Source organism: Thermobia domestica, chromosome 7 (genome assembly GCF_964235325.1).
Source record: "Thermobia domestica chromosome 7, izTheDome1.hap1.1, whole genome shotgun sequence".
Lineage (NCBI taxonomy): Eukaryota > Metazoa > Arthropoda > Insecta > Zygentoma > Lepismatidae > Thermobia > Thermobia domestica.
This window is the reverse complement of record NC_137460.1, coordinates 139,883,407-139,900,663: the sequence shown is the minus strand read 5'-3', so window position 1 is coordinate 139,900,663 and position 17,257 is coordinate 139,883,407. Positions and strand designations below refer to the sequence as shown.

Sequence of the window (17,257 nt, the reverse complement as noted above, 5' to 3'; positions counted from 1 at the left end):
AAGAGGGAGGAAAGAGAAAGCTCCGAGAAAACCCACGCACACGGTGTTTGTCCACCATAAAATTCATTTGGTGGGGCTGGGATCGAACCCGGGAACCCAAGCATCATAGGTGAACGGTCTACTACTGAGCCACCGCGGCCCCTACTGTTAAAGGAGTACCATGATTAGGCAAATTATAAAGATCTGAACAATTTATCGCGCTACAAGCGATGTTTTCTTCGCTGTTTCCGTGGCGAAATCGGAAGAAGTGCCTAGTAATCATAAAGCTGGTGGTTTCCGCCCACCCAGGACTACTGTTTTTTTAAGATTTTTAAAAGTGTTTTACTTACCTTGATGCAAACAAATCACCCCGGGTTTAGAGGATTTAACATACTTTGGAGTATTAATTTTGTGGTTCATTGGCGTTTCTTCGTGTCTCTGCCCCTGATGGTATAATTTTCAAAACGTAAGTGGGGCCACCGCTGATCAGCGCTCAGGGGACCAACAGTTTTCGGAAAGATGTTGCTAGTTGTCAATCGGTAGTTCGCTGAGACTTATGGCATTGAGTAAGTGTCACTTGGTGGTGCATTAACGCTACTCTTCTAATAGTGTAAGAGATTAGCGATTATTAACGGAAAACCTAAAATTTAGCATGTTTTATATTATTTATTCTACACATATGATACTAGTGTTATTTGATAGTACATGTTTAGTACACATTAGTGCTCTAACAGAAACTTTATTGTTCTAATATTGTAAGAAATTAGCAATTATTAGGTGAAAAACTTGAGATTTACCAAATTCTATACTAATTGTTGCACAGGTATGACTAATGTTATTTATTTTATCATTAGTGCAGATTGAAGGACATGGTACCTTCTTGTACTTAGAAGAGGAAACTATCCTAAACGGCAGACAAAACAGAAAATGATCAACGGCATGGAGCTGTAGAAAGGATAAGGGAATACTAGCACGGTATATTTTTCTACGAATTAAAGAATAAGGATAATTAATATAATCATGGATATTCCAAAAGTAAAAGCTTCCGGAGATAAAACAGATCCCCATTTTTATTTCCGGATAGGAACTGATCCGAGAAGAACTATCAAAGGAGAAGTGATAATAGTAAGTTTCAATTTACTATACTAACCTAAAAGGTACAAACTTCATAACGTGCGAGTAAACTTGAAATTTTCAAGCACAAGTGGATAAATGAGAAGTGAACATAGTGAGTTTAAATGGAGTGAGAAATGCAGGAAAAGATAAGGTAGCATCGGCGAATCAAACAATACTATTATATTTGGCAGTGCTAAGGCAGAGAATGGTGTCGCAATGAAAAACTAATAAACAAGAAGTTCCATAAATATTGAGCGGTCGAGTGGGCCCTTGAAATTTTTAAAAGTAAGTGTAAACCAGTGAATCTTGACAAAGTGCAAATGTGTATGCCAGCAAAGAAGAAACAATAAACACAATTTAGTAATATATATATATATATATATATATATATATATATATATATATATATATGCAGCTTATTGTCTATATATTAACGCATATTGACATTATTGATCCGGACTAGAATCTCCTAGTAGTTGAAGTGGAAACTGTTAAAGTCAATCAACGAAAACAGGAGAAGAAAAGTGTAAAATATAACTCAGAACGACAGTAAAGTATGGACAATAATGAGACAGAAGATGCTGAAGAGAAAAGTACGCGTAATGGCCGATTTGGTAGACAATCAACAAAATAGTTCTGGAAAGTCAAACAAATTCTAATATACACAGTCACCAATAACAATGGGAGGATGGAAATAGCATCAGCAAAATAGTTCTGGAAAGGTAAAGAAATTCTTATATGCACAGTCACGAATAACAACGACAGGGTGGAAATAGCACCGAGGAAACTATATAACGATGGACGGAGTTACCCATTGCTGTGGGTAACTGAAGCATAGCATTGCGATGGAAGATGGACTATCATACAATAAGGATAACTGAAGCAATGCTTAAGAAGATGGAGGCATGCAGAAGGGTGAAAACTACCTACTTTGAAAAATAAAAAAACTTGAATAATTAATTGAGAAAATGAATGGAGATGGCGACACACCAGAAGATTTGTTTAACCCTCGAGTAGTCACGCTGCTGTCAAAAGCACCGCAGAGAAATTATTTTCGATCGTGTGTCCATTCTGTTTGTCCGACAGATTTCTCCGTCTAGCTAATCTTCCCCCTCACCTTCCCGAACATTCCTGCTCAATCACTCCGTTATCCGTTGTTTAGTTTTACTACCCGTGATTGTTTGGTGATTCTCGGTGCTTTCCGCCGCGCGCGACTAACCGTGTAATATTTTTTCTCAGTGTTTTGCTCTGCACGTGACCTTTGCTTTGGAGATGTTTTAATCTTTATAAACATAAATATTATTTTAATGGGCGGAAGAGAGGTCTACAGACTTAACAAACTGATACCAAGTATGAAACAAGGAAAATTAGAAATGAACAGCTTAAACTGCGGAGGAAAATGTTAGGAATGGACTAGTTGGATTAATCAGCCGAGATGATCTCGTGGAAGCTTTGTCTGAGGAAGATCATAACAAATATATATATATATGAATGAACACGACGCAAAGGTGAAGTGAGGAGTCTGCGAGCGAATCTGAAGATCTTAAACCCAGAAACGACCAGCGATTCCCCGAATGCAGTCAGAGCAGGAGAGGACGAAACAAGCAACCACGAAGCGTAGAAATGTGTAAATTTGAAGACAAACTAAAATAATTCAATGTAGTGCTGTATAGGTGAAGTTTCAAAATAACAGGACCGTAAAATAATTCAATGTAAATTTGATTTAATTTCAATTTAGCGCCCTTTTCAGCATCAAGGCTATGTAAGACGTGGACCTACTGCTTAACGAAGGATCCGAACTACATGAAGTCCCACCGGGAATCGAATCCGGCAGTCCCACGCCAAAGGCGTGTATTCTAACCGCTTAGCTACGAGTGAGCTCTAATTCAATGTTAAATGCGCTGTGAAGCTTTGTTTTAGTGTTATGTTTATATAGTATATTTTTAACTAATTTACTATTGCATTTCTAATTTTAGACGAACCAGAGTTGACAAAAACAAAAGATCGTCATCAGATTTAGAATTTTCAATAAAACCAGTGCGTAGCTACGTACCTATCTAAAGAAATATGTAACGAAAAACATTTTATTCCAAATAAGAAATAAAATAGGACATGCATAACTGTAGGTTTCTCTAATAGTTGTTACTGTAAAACTTATTATAGTAAAAAAAAAATGTTATTCCCTCTTAATCACAAAATGTACAAAATTACGTTTCTAATACAAGAAAAATGTTTAAAATGGTATTTGCAACATATTATGTTCGTGCGGTCCTTATGACTGCGCGCGACTACTCGCGTTACTTTTTCAGCGCGACTTCTCGAGGGTTAAGTGATTAGGACACAATCCATTGAAAGTACTGACTTCAGTTATTAACAAAATCAACCTGGGTGCAGAATTTCCAAAGAATTTTATGTTACAATAGTACCGTTTCTCAACAAAGAACAATCACAGAAGTCCAGCAATAGCAGAACAGCCTTATTCTCCACGCTGGACAGATGATTGCGCGCATATTGAACAGGTGGCTGGAAAGTAAAACGGAAGAGATGTTGGTGGAACGTAAATTTGGATTCGGACAGGAAAATTCATCAAAGATGCTATGATGTTGATCAGATAAAGTCCTTGACGTAAACGAGGAGATGCGTTTGTACTTCATCGACAGGAGAGAAGACTTTATAAAGAAATCTGAGAGCTACTCAAATCAGCAGCAACTGGAGAGATGGACAAAAAAATGAAATGAAGTTTTTGAGTTTTACGTCCCACGGATATGCCGGTTAGGTTAAAGGATTATGAGAAATGAATGAAATGGTGGAATGAAGAAAGTGGGAGGAAACGGGAGAACCGCAAGTAAATCCACGAGCACGGTGTTTGTCCACATGGCGCTAGCTGGGATCAAACCAGGGACCCCAAGCACTGGAGGTAAATTTTCTAGGAGAGATGGGTGACTCATTCGCATATAGGACAACGAATGAAGCTCCCGAATGAAAGAGTAACCACCAATGTGGAAGTTGGAAGAATAGCTTAAAAAGGTTAAAGTATGCCGCCCCAATTATTCAATATTTAGAATGAATATCTACTGAAACAGGCTATAATGAAAATTGGAGATATAAAGGTTAGAGGGCAGATCATAACAAGATCATGTATGTAGATGACACAGTTAGTCTACCTAGAATTAAGTAAAGTCTGCAAGATATGAGAAAATTGATGCCATCGGGTAACTATATATGAAACAAACTGGAACGTCGAAGAATTAGGTCATGTGAGTATCCAATAGGAACACAACTTTAACTGTTAAGGTGCAACAAAAAGAGCGTGAAGAGGTCAATAAATTTAAATTGCTGGAAATTATTTTCACGAGAGAACGTTACTGCACCAAAGAGATCAGGTCAAGAATTTCTATAGCCTAAAAAGTATTCAGGATGAAAAGATTACTTCTAAGTAGCAGTCTTAATGTTTTAATAAACGGCAAAATAAGAGATCAGTCACGTCCTATATATGAAATATTGGATTATGTGCTTCACAGACTTGAAAGTTACCAGATTTAGAGGAGAAATACTAAAAGCGCATCTAAATGTGCTGTTGAAGGAAAGTGGATAACGTAAAGTTGACAGAGAGAAGAAAAATGGAGATATTTTTAAGCGTATATGAGAGAAGAGAACACTTTTAACCAGCATCCTTTGTGGAAAGGAAACAGCCTTCTTCTCATAAAACGAAAGATAGGAGGAATGGGAGTAATAAGGAGAAAATGAACACAACTGATTGTGGATTACAAAAGTAGAAGTCAAAATTGTGAAGATACGTGTATTTGGACACATAATGAAACATTTCATTTCGGACTTTGGGATATTTCATTTCAAAATTCAATGCAGTAACAGCATCATCGTTTATTTAATGCTGAATCACTTTTCGATTTTTCTAAGTTCATTTGCTTTTCTGCTAGGAAGTTTTCTTGCTGTCTGTAATTTCTTTCTTATACATGTAATTTCTTAATCAATAAAAACGACAGATTGTTTTCCTGTCAGCATTCCTATCATCACCTGACCTTTGGTTAATCTATGAGCAGGCACTTTTCATCGAAACTGAAGAAATAGTCAACGACCCAGGATATGAATCCGGAAGGGACATTGAACCAAACCATTGAGAGACTTTTGGGATGAGTAAGTCCGGATCGTATGAGAGACGAGTCACATGTAGGAACGCGAGCTACAATCCCGATTTACGAAAAAGTTTACCTTGCTCTAACCTAAAGAGCACCTTATCTTTACTGACGTTACAGCTATAAACTACCATGGACATTTCGTTATAGAGCGATTTGGGTTTTGATTAGATCTACTGTTTCCGCACCGTTAGTTTTACTGCCCGGGTTTCGCAGACCCTTAACACATGACTACCTGGACGCTCAGCAGACCAGAGAGAAGGATGGGCGGACAACAATCCACTGGGAGAATCATCGAAAAGGCAACACCAAGATTTAGAAGTAAGTCCAAGTAGATTAACCAGTCCTAAAAGTTACTCCCTTCTCACCCTTTTCAACCCCTTCGACATCACAATCTGTTTCTTTTGTACATGTTTTATCGTATTTATATGCAAGCCAGGTCAGATCCTGTACTTTACGCTCTCGCAAATTCAATGTTTACAAAATCCTGGGCGCAACTTGTCAGTTCTAATATTCCCAATTACACAACCTATTAGCGCATTATCTGAGCTTTCAGACTGATAACGGGCGACTGCACATGGCGGAGATGTGGTTTTAACATGTGTGGATACACACATACCTGTAACCCTCGAATTTCTCATCTAGCTGAACACAATTAAGATTTAATTTTTCATTAGTTTGTTAGAATTAGCTCAAATTCTATTTGTTTTACCACTCTCCCTCCACCCTCTCAATGTGTTGTGTTATTTTGTTTTTATGCTCATTTATAGGCATTGTATTTAGATATATTTAAAGAAAATGGTGAATTCTGGTATTATCGCACAAGCTCGGCTTCTGTCTCTAGATTCGATTGTGCGGTCCACATTTTTTCACGGCAAGTATGAGAAAGACGTTATTAATTTTTGAGTATTTTGAATCTTACTGCGTCATTTATGAGTTCAATGCAGTGAAGAAGCGTCATTTGGTTCCATATCTATTACGGGATGGGGCTTTGGCCTGGTTTTTAGCATTAACTAGGATAGACTAATTTTTGAACTTGTCGTATGTAGACATAAAGAGAAGTATGATTACATTATTTGGAGGTTTTGCAGTTAAGAAGGTTACGGAACAAAAAATTCGTTCTAGATATCAAAAAGAAGGAGAACCCATTATGACATATCTTTATGACAAGCTAGATCTAATGCTTAGTTTCGATAAAACTATGCCTATACAAGCAACAAATTAATTTCCTAGCTGAAGGATTATTGTTTCAGTACTTTAAACTTACATGTAATAAATCGTTTTCATCGGTTGATGCGTTGTGTGAATTTTTATTACAAGAATAATCAGCTGACTTAATTGTGAATTACAAGACGCTTAAAAACGCTAAGTCAAAAGAACTAATCTTGCAGTACAGTACACCGGAATTTATCGCTAAAATAGCTTATGTTTCGTTGCGGGATAATCTCATGTTTCATTTCCCCTCAGAGAACAACAGCAGAGAAAAGCAAAGATTGCAGGTTTACATCATGTTATGTTATCCGCTGGGAAAGAATGCGGTAATCAATAGTCTGTAGATTCTATCCCGCTTCATCAACAGAAATATAACTCTTTTTCTTCTTTTCGTTCTTCTGAATGAGTAGTCAATCCAAAAGCAAAAAGTTGTGCTTAGAGAAAAATCTTTACTTAGGTGCTGCTCTTAACATTAGGCCGGGTGCACATAACCCAAATGATACAGATACTGCTAAAATTATGGTTTAGCCAGTAAACAAGACAACAGTAACTTTCTTGCTGGTTTTGACGTCAAGCATGTGGACATTAACCCTCAACTTTCTGACGATCAGAAGCATTTTTTTTATTCTGTTATAGAGGAATATAAGGATTGTTTTTCTTGGTCAGAGGATGATTTTTGAGTGGCCAAGGACTACGTACATGAAATTAAAATGATAGATGACGTCCCAATGCACACCAATCAGTTTCCAATTCCCGTCCATTTAAGAGAAGAAGTTAAAAAGCAGATTGGCACTTTGCTCAAACAAGGAGTCATTAAATGTGTATATCTAGTTATAATCAGCCCATTCTTCTCTTGAACAAAAGTCTGAATCCTTCAGATTTGTTTCGGACGCCAGGGAGTAGTATTCATAATATCGGTTTGGGGCCACTTTCTCAAACCAGGCTTTTTTATATATGAAATCCTCCAGCATAGAATCACATCGAAAATTACAAACCCACCACTGACGATAGTACTTAAACAAAGTTACAGAGCGCAAAGTAGATTGAGTATTGTACCTTGTGCACTGGCTTTTATCACATTTAGAATCAAATTGCGGAAATCAATGTAGTTATAACAAAAAATGAATTAATTATTTTGAATATTTTATATTTAATAAATCATGAAAAAGTGCATAATTTGTGGAGAATTAAAGCAATACCAAGAATTTCCTCGAAATGGAAACAAGAGGTCTGATAATTGTAAAAGATGTTATAAAGCAGAGAATCTCAATAAAGAAATTGAACAGGATTTAAAATATTCTGGACCGTTGATAAATTATTCACTCTCATCAATAGAACGAGTGATGGAAATACAGAATAAAATGTTAGAGCATGACTTTATAAAAATAATGTATCAATTCTTTAAGGATGCAGATACACCATTTATGATTCTAAGACCTGCTACATTATCTGAATGTAAGTTTGTAGATCCAACATATAACCCCGTAGGTTTTACATTACCAGCACCACAAGTTATTTTATTTAAAGATATAATACCTGTTGGTTTCCCGCCACATCTTTCTAGAAGGAGCTATACTACATCTTGTTATGACTTAACTAATGAAGGAAATATTAATAATAAGTGTGTTGTATGTGGAATTCCTGCATATTATAATGAGAACTTTTGTTCCATATCCCATATAAAACTTCATGATTGGATACAAAAAAGATTGCCAGAATTTAAAGAAAAGGGATATAATATCACTAACTATAAATCACCACTAGATGACTAGCATAATTACTAAGCACTTTCTTTGAATATATTTTTTTCTAACATTAGTTGACTAGCACATAAGAGCTCAAGAAACTAATGCAAAGTATTCCCATAACTACAATGTTAAAGTGAGATTGAATATGCTTTTATGACATTTAAAATCATAAAAACTTAGAACTAAAAACTTATAACTTATAGTGCTGTCTTTGATTGAAAAAATAGTTTTTGTTTGATTGAAATCGGCCTACTAATAGCTGAGTAATAAGAAGATGAACTTAAAACTGTATTGAATAAACGCACAGCCACAGTATATATATATATATATATATATATATATATATATTCATTCATCTAACTCACTGATACATGCACACACAATCCAGTTTGCTTGGTGAGAATAAAAAAAATAAGTTGAACTAAAGCCAAGGCTATCTACTTCCATTGTATTTGAGAATGATTCCGCATGCAAGCTGCGTACGTGACTTCCATATGAACATATGTAAAGGAGAACTTGTTTCTTTTTAAGTCACAAGTTGCATTCCTTCAGGCAGTCTTTCTTTCTTTAGTAATCAAGCAGTATATGGAAGTCTAGTAATAACAACACCAAAACTGTCACGTTATCTAGCTAAACTAAGGAGTTTAAAACTTTTTCGATTGTGAAGAGAGAAAATTGTAGCTATATAACGTGACAATGTAACGTGATGATTTTTACCTTCACGTGACAAACAGAGTTGGAAACTAATTCTTTTTATCATGTTTTTCCATAATTGTTAAAATTATGAATTAAGCTCTGAAACTTACAAATGAACTAGTACTAAATAAGGTAAACATGATAATTTTTTGGAAACGATAATCAACCCTAACATCAAAGGCGGCTCATGAGGGAAAATACCTTCAGATCGTTATACCTTCGTTGTTTATTAACCGATTTTCAAAATTCAAACGACAATCGATAAAGAAAAAAAGTAACTATTTTTTCGATTGTATTGCGGGTTGCATAACTCTAAGGATACTATTTCGAATTTGCTATAACTTCGTCAAATATTAACCGATTTTCAAAATTCAAACGACAATCAATAGACAAATAAATTTCCTATCTATTGAATGTCTTATAAATTGCATAACTCTAAGGATATAATTACAAAAAACTCAAATAAATCCCTTATTTATATATGTATCTTTAAAATTTAAATGACATTATGTTCTGTATATCCAAAGGTCTTAGTTTTTTATAGTCTGATACTATAAAAACACTTAAAATTACAAGTTCGGATATTGATAATGAAATCATAAAACACTTATACACTTAAAATTACAAGTTTTATTTTTTGGATTCATTTCTTAAGTAAAACTGATGTATTTTATAACCATTATCTAAATCTTTCAAACCTTCATACTTAACAAACAGCTTACTCTTTTTCAAATCTTTCAATACTTGCTCAGTTTCATCATTATATCTTTGTGGTAATAACGTCTTATATTTCTCATCTAAATGTACTAAAACTCTTTGATCATAACGCTGTGTTTGAATCAATTTCCATAATGTTATCTCATACGCTTTACCTTTTTCTAACTCATCTATGCGAAGGAATCTCAATGCTTTAACATCATTTTTTTTATTCAAATAATTAGCCATAGTTTATTTATTATAAGTAAAATGTTCGTTTTATGAGAAATTCATAAAACCAATCCTCATTTACATACAGAAAATTTACATAAAATTTACATACAGAACTCAACAGTTGGGTAATTATCTTTTAAACCAGTGTATTTGATTTTTATTCCATCTTTAACGATCTCGTCAATCGTTTTATCTGTTAATTGTAAATCTAGGTGGAAGAAATACCTTAAACTCTTCACATTCAACTAAAATGCTCTTTCCAAACTTAGTTTTAATCTTTTCCATTTTCACAATCTTATATTCTGTATTTAATTCTAATTCTCTTAATCCAATAACTTGTTTTTGTTCAAGACTTCCAAGTTTATTTAAAAGCTCAATATGACTTGACATCGTATTTATTATATAGAAAATCAACGAACACTCTTCAATTTTTATCTTCACCAAAAATATTTAATCATTTTTTTTATCAATTTTGTTTATGGAAAAACTTTAATACATTTAACTACCTAAAACTCTTCTACTACTTTCTCATTCTTAGGGTCATATGTAAAGTTCTTTTGTCCAATTAAAATCGCATAACATATAGTATTAGCAGCCACAGCTTCTGCAAAATCTACTACAATCTTTATGTTTGTTCTCTCTTTTACCGATACATTCTTCCTCTTACTACAATTAATCACATACATCGGTCTGTTATCTATAAACTCTTTAGGATCATAGTACATTTCGATATTGCCACATGTTATTCTCTTAAATGCAGTATAATCTTTGTACATCTTAAAATAATCCTTGTTAGCAATATCTAAGTTTCTTGATTCTTTTGGAAATACCTCATTCCTTCCATTCTTAAGATAGATATTCTTTACCTTACAATGATCAAACTTACTTGCATCTGCTGTTTGTTTGCCACTTCTATCAGTTTGGAACATTACAACTACGAAATCAGGCATATCAAATTGTCTAGAATTAAATTGAGTAGTAACATCAAACTCCAAGAAAGAACCTAAAACAGTCTTTTGAACACATTGATAAGTATGGAATGAAAACATGATTTTAGGTTCTTTAAGAATATTCAACTTTAACTTGTTTTCATAATTAGATTCGTATTCAACAATAGGCATTCTTATCTCCATACTTTTTATTGTTATTTTTCCATCATGAGGAGCTGCTGCACCTGCTCCTGATCCAGTCCATTTATACAAGACATCGTTATTGTTGTTAGCTTTTGTAAATGTTATTCTCAATCCACCTTTCCACATAACCTCTTTATAATCACTTAAAAAGCCAGGAATTAATCTTAATGGATATAAAACACTAAAGTCCTTTCTTAGACCAAGTTTATCATCTGTTTCAAATCCTGCTTGTTTTAGATATTCAACTTCTGGTTTGGAAATCTTTAATGTTCCGATAGCTGTAGATGTTATTCCTGGTAGCTCAATCTTGTCTATAACAACACCATGCTTTCTAACCTCAATTTGAGAAAAGAAGAATGGTAAGAAGTTATCTACAAGTTTTATAGTATCATTTGCACCAAATGTTCCTCCAACTGATGCACCAACAATTTCAAAAGTCATATGACAATCTGCTTTGTGTGGATGTATAAAGCCATCCCCCACATCGAAATCAAACTCAATATCTTTGTTAGCTTCATTCAAATTATTAAATGTTCTTGTGTTAGCTTTAAAGCTTTGTAACTCGTAACTCTCAACACTATCCATTTATTATAAAGAAAATCTTGAAACAACGCTTTTATGGGATATACCCATAAAAGAATCATACATAATAACAATTAAAAACTTATAATCCCCATCCCAACTTAACCTTAGCATTCATAGCAGTACCAACCCCAAAAGCAGCTAATCGTTCACCAATTGACGCATCACTACTAAATGCTCTTTTCCATGCTTTACTTTCTAGTTCCTTATCTGCAATATGTCTTGACTCTGTATCTTTATTATCTCTGTAATATATATCGTGTTCTTTACAAGCCTCATCTAATGGGTTAATACCTTTATCACCTCTTTCTAACCTTTCTTGAAGCTTAGTCCCAGGCCCGCAAAATCTGAAACCTGGAATATGTAATTCAAATGGGAGTTTATTAATCAAATCATTTACTAATCCTTTTCCAAGCTTCTTATCATTCCAGAATCGTGGTGGTAATGTATTTAAGCTCTTAATCAAATAACCTATACCTTTGGATCATTAGGAATAAATTGTGAAAGCTTATTATTAATCATACTCACTATATCTACTTTCTCATTATAAAAGTTATTATTACCAGCCTTTTCTTCTCCATCTATAACTATTAACCGATCAATTAACTTTCTCACATCATCCATCCATATATATTCTTTAGGTATCTCTGTATATTGTTTAATTCTTTCACCAGTCCTTTTAGGAGTTGGAGGTAAAGATGGTTTAATATAATTATCCCAAATAGGCTTGATAATATTCATGTACTTAGAACCTCTATTAGATGCTACTTTTTTATCTCGATTATATTTTTGGAAGGCAGCATCTGATTCTATTATTATTTCCTTGTACTGTTCAAAATCATCATCATCATAATCTTCAATGGTTTTATTAGTATTCATCGTTAACAATTCCCATAGACCTTCTGTTCCCTTATAAGTTTTACCATTAATTATCAAATCATCACCATTCACTTTAACTTCAGAATTTCCTATCTTATTTATTATTTTTCCATCTTCTTCTACAGTTCTTATTCCAAACACACTATCATTTCTTTTACTATAATATTTCGTTGCAATCTTACCAAATGATTGCGCTGTTGTTAAAGGCTCTACTCCTTCAACTTTGTCTTTAATTTGTTTTCTCATTTGTTTTATTTCTCCCGTTATAGGCGTATCACTACTACTTGGGGAACTATCATAAGTTATCTTTTTAGGTGTTTCTAGTAGACTAGGATCTATTGAAACCGTCTTATGTACAACTGGAACAAGTTCAGTTATTAGATTTTTATTTTGTTCTGCTACTTCTTTGATCTCACTACCCAAGTTTTGAATAGCATCAATTACAGGTTGTTCTTGTGTCTTAAATTTATCATATATACCTGCTCTTTCTTTCTTCCAAGATTTGAAGCCCTTTATCAAGAATTCCTTTAACTTGATATTCTTATTAATATCTTTCTCATCCATTTATTATATAGAAAACGAACAAACGTCAATAAACGTTAAAGAACATAAATAAACGTCAATAAACGTCAAAGAACATAAATAAACATCAATAAACGTCAAAGAACATAAATAAACGTTAATAAACGTCAAAGAACATAAATAAACGTCAATAAACATCAAACGTTTAAGAAGTGTTTTATCTTGTTCCTATACTTACCATTGTTTACCTTCCTTGTCATATCAATTACTATAAAACCATAATCATCTTGCCAACATTTTGAACATATCTCTTTAAATTTATCATAAGACATATCTCCTCCAACAAACTCATTATACACATGTTTAAGATTAGTATCATCTTGTCTGAATATGCATAGGAAGTTAACGTTATCTCTTATAAGCTGTTTAGGTACTTTTGAATATGTTTGTGCAAGATAGAAACAGTCTAAATGTCTATGCCTACCTCTTGTAAAGTAATTTCTAACAGTATCTTGATTTTCCAAAATGTAATCGTCAAACACTACTACAGAGTATTTTTCACATTCATCAATAGGTACAATAGAATCATTACCGCTTAAGAACGTTGCTATTTGTTTCTTAAACTTTAGTTCTGCCTTTTCAAATCGATCTTTTAACTGCTCATACTTTGGCTGATTCATGCTTTTAGAATATATATAGAAGTAATTATTGTTTAACCAACCTGGCTGTAATAAAAAATTAAATAACAAAAACTTCTTACCAGAACCCGATGAGCCCACGATAAGGCATCGAATATCATCAGGTATAAGCTCTCCATTTCTTTTCTTAACTGTTGTTTCTTTTGTCATCTCTTTTACATCCCAATTAATACTTTTCTTACTCATTTATTATAGAGAAAATCGACTCTTTTATGATCATATATCTTTAAGTCGTTCTCTGATCTTAAGCAACGTGTCTTTTATATATTCGCTATCCATTTCACCATTTAATGTTATTATCATCTCTAACTGTTCTTTAAATGAGTTAATACAAGTGACAATGGTTTTATATTCGTCTTTTCTTTTGCTTATGTTTAACTTAGAAGACAAACCTGTTATTATAGCACTTCCAGTTGCAAGAGACGTTGTTAAGATTGAGTAAATTGTTACAGGTATAAAAATATTAATAAATCCAGTTGTTGCAGAAAGTATGACTGATAACGTGATCAAAGTGTAGTATGCATATTTAACAATTCGTAGTTTTCTCTTTTTCTTCTTTAAACTGTATTCTAACTTTTGAATAACATCTTCTATTAACTTGATTACTTTCTCTCTTGGAATATCTCTAGGTAAATCAAACTCATTCATTTATTATATAATAAATGGCTAAGGTATTTAAGTTAACGAGTGATACTTCTGTTTTAAAGAAGAAACTCCATTATGAATTAGACAACAGTAGCAACTATTTAAGTACAGGACGAGTTGGGTTTTACAGTACATATCTAACTCCAAACATAACAGCAGAAAAAAACAGTTTCTCATATGGTAATAGACAAGTTTTTATACCAGAAGGGCAATATTATTTAAAATCACTTAATGAATATTTAAAATCTCAATCCATCAACATAACATTATCAGAAGATCATTTAAGAAATAGAGTTAAAATTGAAACTGATAGTAATGATGTTACAATTGGGAGTATAGGTACTGTCCTCGGGTTTAATGTTTTTGAAGTTTTAGAAAAGAACAAAATACATATTGGAAGTAAGTTGCCAAAGTTTCATCCGTTTGATACTATAAATGTTCACTGTAATATTGCAGATGGCATGTTTGTGAAAGATACAGAATATACACATAGGGAAACAGGAATTTTAGCATCATTCAAAACAGATGCTGAGTTCAAACGTAATATTATTTACGAGCCTACTTATCCATTATTTTTCCCTATATCCAAAGACAAGGTTGACAATTTTGAGATAAGGATAACAGATGAGAATGATTCCTTAATTGAGCATGATTCCTTAATTTTGGTGGAGCAACAACAACTGTATTTTTACAAACTAAGATTTTCTCTTAAATAAATAGGAAGATGTGTTCTATTAAAGGTTGTATGTTTAGTGTTCCTTATAACGAACTAAAGGATTTAAATATTGATCATGTATTAACAAAGAAACAACTTAGTGATAAATCTAAGAAAATTAAAGAAGGTAAAGGAATGGATTTAACTTTAACTACTGCACAAATGAAAAAGATTAAGAAAGAGCATATGGGTGGTTTTATCTTTACAATTCCAGCCATTTTAGCAGCTTTAGGAGCAGTTGGCTCATTAGCAGGTGGTGCAGCAGCGATTACTAAAACTGTACTGGATGCTAAGAAGAATAAACAAGAACTTGAAGAACAAAAAAGACACAATATGGCTATGGAAGAAAAGCAAGGAGCAGGTAAACCAAAGAAATCAAAAAACTAAAACCATTGACCAACTTCGATATAGAGAGGTTGGTTAAAGAATTAAAGATAAAACAATTTAGAGGCGTATTTATGAGTGATGAACTTTCACAAAAACCCTATATAAATGAATGTGGTGTAGTTAACTTTGATAAATCAGAAAACATTGGTACTCATTGGATATGCTATCGGAAAGATAACAACATAAAGTACGTATTCGATTCTTATGGTGGTGTTCCTCCTAAACAACTAGTACAATATCTTGGTACCGAAAACTTATTTTACAATGACCAACGAATACAAGACTTTAGTTCAGTTATATGTGGTCATCTTTGTGTTAAGGTTTTAAATCTTCTAAATCAAGGGTATTCTTTTAGTGATGTTATGTATATGATTAAAAATGATTAAATATTATTGTTTAAGTACTTTTATGGTTTATATCCATAAAAGTTTTGTTTTAAGATAAATATGGAAGCTATACACAATAGATTTTTAGATTATTTTGAGAAGCATGAGGATGAACTAGATGCACTAGATAGATTTAATTTTTATCAGTATTTTAAGTATGTTAGTAAGATAGACTTAAAAGATAAAAACAATGTATATGATGTTATTGATTTTTGGAGAATGTTAATACCTAAATTTTTGTACACGGAAGAAGAGTTGGTAAAGTTACGTCCAATAATTACCTTAAAGGAGTTGTTGTCAAATTATAGCTCTAGACCATTAAAATGCAGTAATTGTGGTAGTAAGTCATTAACAAAAGGTAGGGGTACATATATTTGTGATAATTGTTCTGTAGCGAATGGTTTTGTTTACAGTACTTGTGAAGGAATGAGAGCTTGCGTAAGAAAACCATGGTATGATACTATAAAAAGATTTAAGTTACACTTATCTCGTTTGCAAGCTTTACAGTATAGAATTATTCCTGAAGAGGTGTTCAAGGTGTTAAATGATGAATTTAGAGATATATCAAAACATTTAATATCAACAAAAGATGTTCTAGAAGTACTAAAGAAAAACAAATACACAAAATATTATGATGATGTTTATTTAATACACCATCACCTTACCGATCAAAAACCATTAAACTTACGACATATGGAAGAAACACTTATAGACGACTTCGAAAACTTATATAAAACCTTTAAAGAACTGTATCCGAAAAGAGTATTGTTTATTAACTTGAAATGTGTATTGTACTATGTGTTGAAAAAGCACGATGTTCATGTTGATATTGATTTTAAACACTCATCTAAACAAATAGAGATGTTAAAGAAATGTTTTGAAAAATTAGGATGGACATTTTCTGTATAATAAATGAGTATGGATATATTTGGTAATGTTAAAGATAGAAAAGATAATGTTGATATTAGTGAAGAAAAATTAAAATTGTTGGAGAATTTAAATGATGTTGTTAGCGTAAGTCAACTTAGGTCAATAGAAGCTCAATTAGAGAACGATAGAAAACGATTTGAAGATGCATTAGAAACTTTACAAGACACATACGTCAAGAAAGAAGATTTTCAAAAGGTTAGGATGGATACTACTAAATTGATTATGCAGAAAGAAACTGTACCTCTACTATATCGATTAAGAGCTAAAAACGTTAAGGAGCCAATCTTTAGAATATTTAATCTCTCTAATGGTTACAAATTTCTCTATAATGGGAAAATAATGCACATGGAATTAAGTTTGGATAAATACTTTCTAGAGATATATTTTTGTGATACTTTGATTGAAACTTTACCTTTTAACTTTAACAAGAACGATATAATTACAATTAAACCAAATAAAAATTCAGCTATGGAAGAAGGGCAATTATTGTTTGTTGTAATGTACATAGAAAGAGAACTTTCCTAAAGACGTATAATTTTTAGGTA

At 32.8% G+C, this 17,257-nt stretch overlaps 1 long non-coding RNA gene across 1 annotated transcript in view; it reads left to right on the top strand.

Moving 5' to 3' along the window:
* The window catches only part of LOC145688946 (uncharacterized), a 194,922-nt gene that overhangs the window by 124,149 nt on the left and 53,516 nt on the right, over positions 1–17,257 (top strand). The window lies entirely within an intron of this gene.